The sequence below is a fragment of the Octodon degus genome, unplaced genomic scaffold (assembly GCF_000260255.1).
Source record: "Octodon degus isolate 3935 unplaced genomic scaffold, OctDeg1.0 scaffold00173, whole genome shotgun sequence".
Classification (NCBI taxonomy): domain Eukaryota; kingdom Metazoa; phylum Chordata; class Mammalia; order Rodentia; family Octodontidae; genus Octodon; species Octodon degus.
The window spans coordinates 3,515,164-3,523,466 of record NW_004524749.1 but is presented as its reverse complement, the minus strand read 5'-3'; the positions used below and the strand labels follow the sequence as shown (position 1 = coordinate 3,523,466).

Below are 8,303 nucleotides of genomic sequence, written 5' to 3'. Positions count from 1 at the left end.
TGCATCTGGCTGTTGTAAATCCACTAAAATATTTGCAATAAACAAAAGAAGACCCTGTTAGAAACAAAAACAATCCTATACCAGTCCATTTATTGATGTGAATCCTATCCACACTGAAATAATACTTAATGAGCACCTTCTGTATACAATAGTTGGTGGTATTTATTTTGCTTCACATATGCCAATATCACTTGACAATAATACTTAGCAATATTTTATAGATGAATGAACTAATAAAAATGCATTTGAATATATTTTAGCTTGATATTTAATTGTGTATGTGCATAATTAGCTCATATATTTTTATCTAAGTAATGAAAATATAGACTATCATTCTACAAAAGGAGAAATAGCTTATCTAGAAAAAGATTGTGAGATATGGTGAAGGAATGTGTGTATTTGTTGTGAGAAATGCTCTCTAGAAACAATGGTAGATAAGGAGATAATGAAAGAAATAAAGGCACAAACCCAGGGGCATGGATAAGTAAGTTTCTTCTATGGGCAACAGCAGTCAACGTCCACATAGAAAACCATGTTCCAAGCTAGCCCACCTCTCCCACTGACCACTAACTAAGGCTTAAGCCCAGAAATGTTAATGCTTGGCACTTCCAATCTCCTCTTGACTTTGGCCCAGCTATTGTCTCAGCAAGACATCTTTAGCAGAAATAAAGAGTAGCAGGGTTACATGCGTAGATCACCAACAAGCACATTAAACAATTTGCTGCCACTTCTTTTCATATCTCTTAGAAATATCCCTGTGATTTGCTTAATTCATAACTATATCATAGAAGATGATCACATGTGTCTGTTAACACACAGGCACCGTAGCCAGTGTAGCCTACCACACAGTCAATAATTAACACACTTTAAATAGACAACCTGGCTTTCGAGACCAAGCTCCAAACTTACTTCTTTCAAAATAGACTCTCTGATCTGCACAATGGTCTCAGGACATTTTGCACTTCAATAATAATTCTTAAGCTCTTTATTTTCTAGGAGAAGAGCATAGTTTGTTCTTGACCTGGTGGTTAATTTAGCAATAAAGACAACATAGCTTTTTTTCACCAACCATGACTGGGTAGGCAAAACTAATTTCACATACAAAATTAGGAAGCTCTTGCACTTGTGTTCATACCTCTGAGCAACGCTTTTCAAGCTCACCTTTGGCAGACACATAGCCAATAGTGATGTGTGTGGCTTCTCTGCCCATGAATCAGTTCTGAATGCAGGAAAAAGGCTTTCGTCTGTGGGGTATGATCAATATATACAGTGAATGTTTAAATGTTGTACATGTATTACAGTAAAAAATAAATTACCATTACCCCCCCCCCAAAAAAAATACTATACTCTCCCTCATTTCAAAAATGTTTATCCCTGTTGGGGAGATAGCTCAGTAGCATAAGCACTTGCCCGTCAAGCATAAGGTCCAGAGCACAATCCCTGGTATCAAAGAAACCTCACATACCCACTGTTGTTTTTTGTGTTCTTCCTAATTTTTTCATTTACTCCTTGATGTTACTTTAGTTTTTTAAGAAAATATATTAGTACATATTTATAATATACAACTAGTTTCATTGTGGGTTTTTGGTACATGTATGTAACCCATAATTAATTTTTTATGTCCCCTTATCCTTTTCTATCTCATTGTTTTTGCCATTTTTGAATCAGTTCTAGAAGTCCCCTTTTGTGAATATCTGTATAAGGTATAATAAAAAGTATGGTGAATACTGCCAGTCAATTGTCATCCAATAGAAATGTAGATTCATAAAAACATTACAGTGTGTCCTCATCCACCTTATTCACCAGATCTAGCATCTTGTGACTTCTGGCTCTTCCCAAAGTCAAAATCAAAGTGACAATGCAAGTAAACGTTTTTAATTGATTCAGGACATGGAAGCAACCACAGCAACACAGCTGTGCTCTTGTCAAATTTCTGCCGACACAATGCAGAGACTTTCGAACTTAGACATCAATACTGCTAGAAACAGCTCCTCAGTCCACAGCATTTAGGGGTGTTGTGGACAATGACCCCTGCTGAAGGGAGCATCAACCTCAAAAAGATGAAGAAATGAAGCACAATGGGGGACAGTTAACACTGCCATGATTCTGAGAACCTACTCTTATGATGTTAAAGAAGTCTTGATCTATTGTGTGTTACTGCTATAACACAATAGCATAAACTGGGTAATTTATAATGAGCAGAAATGTGTTTTCTCTCAGTTCTGGACCTGAGACATCTAATATCAAGGTGACAGGTTGTGATGAAGGCCTTTCTCTACATTATCTTGTGACAGAAGAGCCAAGAGGGGGACAAAGAGGAAGTTCCAACTTCCCTTTTACAATGGCACCAATCCTGTCCATAAGGGCAAGTCTCTAAAAGCCTGACCACTCCTTAATTTGTTCCCTTTAATCCTGTTATGATAGCATTTAAATGTCAATGTGAGTTTGGAGGGCACAAACACTGGAACCATCCAAGAGAGAGGGGAAAAATCGAAATAGGACCTCTGTGCTCTTTCAAACTGAGGCTTCATATTTAATTCCAATTTATGTCCAAACACAGTAGAAAGAATTACAATTATGGAAATGAACGTCAGGTCCCTCCCACAGTCCATGCTTGCTCAGTCCTCTGGAATGGCTTCTAAATGTTCTTACCTGAAGCTATCCCCTGGGTGCAGGTCCTAACTGCCTAAATGAGGTATATCCAAGAACACCTGGCCACTATCTCCCACCTCGGGCATTGTCCTTTCAGACCCTGGAATACCCATTTTTGCCTACCACAAAACCTTGGGTTGCACATTATTTCTCCATTCTGGAACATTTCACCAGCATTCCTTTAATTACTTATCTCTTTCACCTATTCCCCAGAACTCACCTCCATCATTATTTGCTAATGAAAGACTTCTCTGACTGCCCTATTGAGGTCAAATCTTTTTTTCTACATTTTTATGTTTTGAAATACTTTGATGGTTTTTAAAATATTCCTGTAGAACACATACTTTGCATCCCTTGCTCTGAGTATAGTGCCCAGTATGGTGTGCACTTTCAATGAAAGTCTGTTGAATGAATGAAGGTAGCAGATGCAGGTGCTTTGGCCTTCCAGTTATGCATCTTCTGTGGAGAATTTCTTTGGTTAAGAAGAGCCACCTCTTTCAGAAAATTAAAGTCCCCAGTGCAGGCTGCAGGGATGATTGACTACATGAGGATGCAAAAGATGCTGCCCTATAGCAAGATGTCACTTCATAATATTAGAATTTCATTTATTATTCAAGGATGGTTCTAATAAGAAAGATATATAGTAACAGGTATTGGCAAGAACTTAAAAAATTCAGACCTTTTTAGATTCCTGGTAGGAATATAATATGGTGCAGCTACTGTAGCAAACAGCTTGACATTTTCTCCAAAAGTTAAATATAGAATTAATACATGACCCAGCAGTACTACTCCTATGTATACACCCAGAAGAATTCAAAACAAACATTCAAACAAAAAGTATTTTAAATGTCCAGGTCCTTACAACCTGGAGATAGGATTCAAGCCCAGATAGGTTGGATTACTGTGTCTCCTCTCACTACTCTGCTTCCCACTAAATGAGTCCACCAGGGAAACACCACTTTGTCAGGGCTGGGGTGGGCAGCTGGATGATGTGCCTTTAGGAACCATCCTCTGCCTCTTTCCATGCTTTCTTTAAAAATCTGCATGCACATTAGGATAAAGAAAAAGCCTATCTCAGTGGTTCTTTCTCAGCAATCTCAAGCCCTGCATAATTACACAAAAAAGAAACATGAAAACAGCCCCTCCTCCCACCCTTCCATGTAACAGAGAAGTTACTGTATGTAGAAACCCAGCTGTCCAAACTAAGATCCTTAGTCTCCAAGCATATAGAAAGATTGGATTTAACTCACTTGTCCTTGTGAAGACATTAATATTGTTCCATCACTGAGCAGCTGAAACCCTCGATAAATCTCCATTTAAAGGCAAATTTGTAAATGCCTAAGTGTAGTCATAATAATAGTGTTGTAATTCTTATTTAACATGCTCAGAGTGGTAGATTATTTATAGCTTCGTGTTCAGTGTTAACCATTTTGGGACACAAATTATAAACTCTTGGAATTTTGAGGAAGTTTATAAAAAAAGATAAACAATAGAAATAAAATCTAATTTGGGCAAATTATGGTGAGGAATTGCTCAACTAAATTAGAAATCATTTTTTATTCACTCTGTGGATGGTGTCCAGACTGACAAAAGAGAAAGACTATGGATAGTTTTCCATTAAAGAAAGCTCATAAACCAATCAGGTATGTTCCCATTTGTCATTTCTTTGCACAGCTGGGCTTGAGGGAGGACTCTTTTCCAGCTATTGTTACGCAACAGGCAGCTATACCATCTCAGGGGCATGTAACATAAGCTTCGTGTCTCACTCGTGCTTCTGTGATTCAACTGAAGTTCACTTAGTCTTGCCTGGACCTCACAGGACTTGACCCCGGGGCCAAGCCAAGTACAAGTAGGCTCCTCATGCCTGCCACTTTGTTGAGGCCAGCAGCTCCTGAGGGCACATTCTTCCTATTGCTGTGGCAGAATCAAGAGACCAAGCCAAGGCACACTGACACTTCTAACCATCACCATATCCCTCTACTGATGTCCTGTTGGCCAGTATAAATCCCATGAACAAGATCAAGCCCAAGAACCAATGGTGGGCATTCAGCCCACGATGGCAAGAAAGCACGGCTGGGCACATACAAAGCTACTATTGAAAATCATCATCCACTTGGTTGCTATCAAAACATAACACAAATTGGATGATTCCAAAATAACAAAATTTGATTTCTAACAGTTCTGAGGCTAGGAAGTCAAAGATCCAGGCAGTGTCTTTGAGGCCCTACATTCTGGCTCATAGAGCTTCCTTGCATGTCTGCACAAGACAGAAGGGAAAAGGCAGCCCTCTCAATTGTCCTGTATAAAAGAACAGATTCCATTGAGGAGGGCTCAGTCTCCAAATCCTAATCACCTTCCATTGGCTGCACATTTTAAGGCCACGATGTTGGGGTTTAGTCTTTCAACATATAAATTTTGAGAGGATATAAACATGTAATTTGTAGAGTGGAGGAGTAAGAAAGTGAGGCCAATAATTAAACCCATTAGAAATTGACCTGAATTCTTCAAAAACATTACAGCTTGGCTTTTATTTTGTTCTGTTTAATTTTCTGTAGATCGAAAAGATAAAAAAAAAATCTTTAGTAGCTTCCCAGGTTGGTAACCATAGCAATTTCCCTTTGGAAAACAACTTTTCTCTATATGTAATTCAGATAAGACTGATATCCACCTCATCCCATTCCAACCCCCATAGAAAGGAAACTTCTTGAAACTTGGAACTGGCCAATGAGCATTGTTTCTCCTCTTTCACACTCTAATTGGCTCAGATTTGAACATGTGGCCTAAGACAAGCCAATAAAAGTTAAGCCTGGGCCTTTAGTCACAGGTATCAAGAGACGTTTTTGTGCACACACATAGAAAGCTGAAGTTTGGTAACTTCCATCACTCATGATCTCCTAAGAGGTGCTTCTTTCACTACAGAGAGCCTTGCATTCCAACGCCTTTCTAACTTCTTTACCTATGTGCACACCCCTTTCTAAGAGAAGCATCAGCTGTCTCTTCCTGTCTGAGTTCTACGCCATTGTCCCAACACTTAGTGAGTTCATTCCTAAAATCTTACCTATTGAACTCAGAAAATTAGAAAATGATTTCAGAAACACCACTATTGTCATAGCAACATTCGTTAAATTAATATGTTCTAAAATTTTTAAATGGCATCTATTTAAATGGAAACCAGAAATATATTTTAAATGCATAAAAACCCAACAAAAGCATATTTCAAAAAAGTAAAACCAATGCATAAGTGATAATATCATTTGTGTTTGCAAGACAAATTTAGGATGCAGGATAATAAGAAATACGAGTAGGGTGATAGAAAGATTGGGTGTTTTCTGTAATTGACTTTTCTGCTACTCTAATTAATAATGAATTTATTATGCTTTTGTATGTGATGCCTCGGAATGCCAAGTCTTATGTCTTGAAACCTCAGACCAGATAAACATTTTAAGTGATTAAAAAGAAAACACATTTAGAAAATGATGCTCCCACAGGCCTGAGGGAAGAAATTCACGCCATTCTTTACAATTTTATTACAGAAGATGAATAAATGTCTGTCAAGTTAACTTTGCCCAATCTCACAAATGGCAAGCAAGGCAACCACAAATGCAAATAGCAAAACATAATTTGTTTTCTTTCAGTCACTTGATGAGAAAGATTTTGGTTTCTGTCATATGTAATGCAGGGTTCCATGAAAACTCTCCATTTCTGGATCTTGCTGGGATAATATTCATCCCTGAGGCATCCGTATATGGAAGAACCAAAGAGACGAGGGAGGGGAGTGGTGCGGACCTTCTCTGCCTGCCTGCGCATGTCCCGCATTGTGTGCCTTCACTATATGGTCTTGAAAGCCCAGCATCCAAAAGTCACACTTCTGTTGCTCTTGATAATTTTTGTGAATTCATTAATAATTTTAACTATGGGAAACATCAAAGAAAACATACTTCCCCACCAGCACATTTATTTTCAAATTTAATTATTATCATCTCAAGTACATCATCCACTGATTTTATAGAAAATTACCTGCCAAAGTTAGAAATCATTTATTATTTTGAAGAACTCTCTGCCATTCATTCCTATCAAGTACACCTTCCAGGTATAAAGTTTTCCTTCTTTAAATACACAATGTGATATCTACAAATCCAGATCATCGGTGAGACCAGACATCACCACTATGAGACTGCCAACAGGAGACTACAGAAATAAGACTATGACATTAAAACCAGCATCAAAAGTGAAAGACCTGCAGGATCACCTTTCAGTCCTCCACTCTCAGACAGAGCCCTTTCCAAATAAGAACAATAATGGTGAGTGCCACTTCTTCTGGAAATGATTTGACAGGTGACAAGCAAAATCCATACCCAAATTTGTTTGCCCGTTGAGGTTACTAATGATCAGATTATTTTTATTTTTCAAAAAATAAACACCTGACTTTTGGTGAAGGATTCCCTTAAACTGAACACTGACTGTTTTCAAATTTACAGCTGATTAAGGGAATTGAGAATGGGATTGTGGAGCTAGCTCAGCAGCACTGTGTCTTCTGGAAAGCACAATATCCCAAGTTTAACTCCCAGTACCACCACCCCCCCAAAAAAAAAACAAAAAGAGAAAAAGATGAGCAAATTTTTCCTTGTGCCCCACACACTTCTCAATGAGCCTCAGATCTGTGGGTTTTCTTAAGGCTCCCCTTTCCCCAAAGCAGTCCAAAAGTGTAGGAATCATTTAAAGACTATAAAGGCCACTGAGTGCTAAGACAGAAAGAAGCAGGTTGCCTCAGAAGAGTCATACTGGTACCAGGTGAGGCCACAGTTTGGCAGGCACAGGTGTGACACCCTCATGTGCCTGAGTGTGACTTCACCCAGAACACAGCCAGGTCCAGTGGTTCCATGGGCTGGACAGATAGTCCTAGTGAACATTGGAGAGGTACATGATGATCCCCTTGTAGCTTTTGTCATTGAAGATTTTGGAGCATTTGCTAAATCTTAAGAAGTCATTTCAAATACATTGAGGTCACGCCAGGTTGCTGGGATTCCATGTGCTTTGCATTGTACATCTGATCATGGAGCAAGAGCATCATGACTGGAGAGGCACCATTATGCACTCCTTCATAAATAGCATGGGTGCCAGACTGTGTGGAGAACACGTGAGTCTTCGGGTGATGAACCAGATCATTTGGGGGTAGTTATTTGACAAGTACTATATTCTTTGTGAGATTTGATGGTGAAGTCTCATAACTTCCCAAGACCATTTGAGGTATTTTGCCCAAACTCTGAGCAATGACATAGCTTTCATCTCTGGAACCTCTGAGGCCAGAGAACTGGAAGAGAAAACCACATTCCATGTTCTCCAGAGGCATTAACATAGGCTTCAAATATCCTACAAAAGCCTGTTTTTGTGAAGGCAGTTGATTCCACTAACAAAAGCAATATTGGGCATGAGGGAGGGCTTGTGGTACTCCTGTCATTCTGAACAGCCAGACAGATGCAGAGCTCAGAAGATCCTGGACAGTCACGTCTCTCTGAAGGAGTTCTGAAGCAAGCAGCCCAGAGAGGAAATAAACCATGTTACACATAAAGCTGTCCCTCAAGGCAATGAAGACATTCAGTACACACTGCAGGGAAGCTCATGTGATTTGAGCTCAAAGACATAAAGTTAGG

At 39.0% G+C, this 8,303-nt stretch overlaps 1 pseudogene; it reads right to left on the bottom strand.

Annotated features, from left to right (window-relative positions):
* Window positions 1–7,394: 7,394 nt before the first annotated feature.
* LOC101586866 lies at window positions 7,395–8,082 on the bottom strand (annotated as a pseudogene).
* Between the last annotated feature and the right edge of the window lie 221 nt (window positions 8,083–8,303).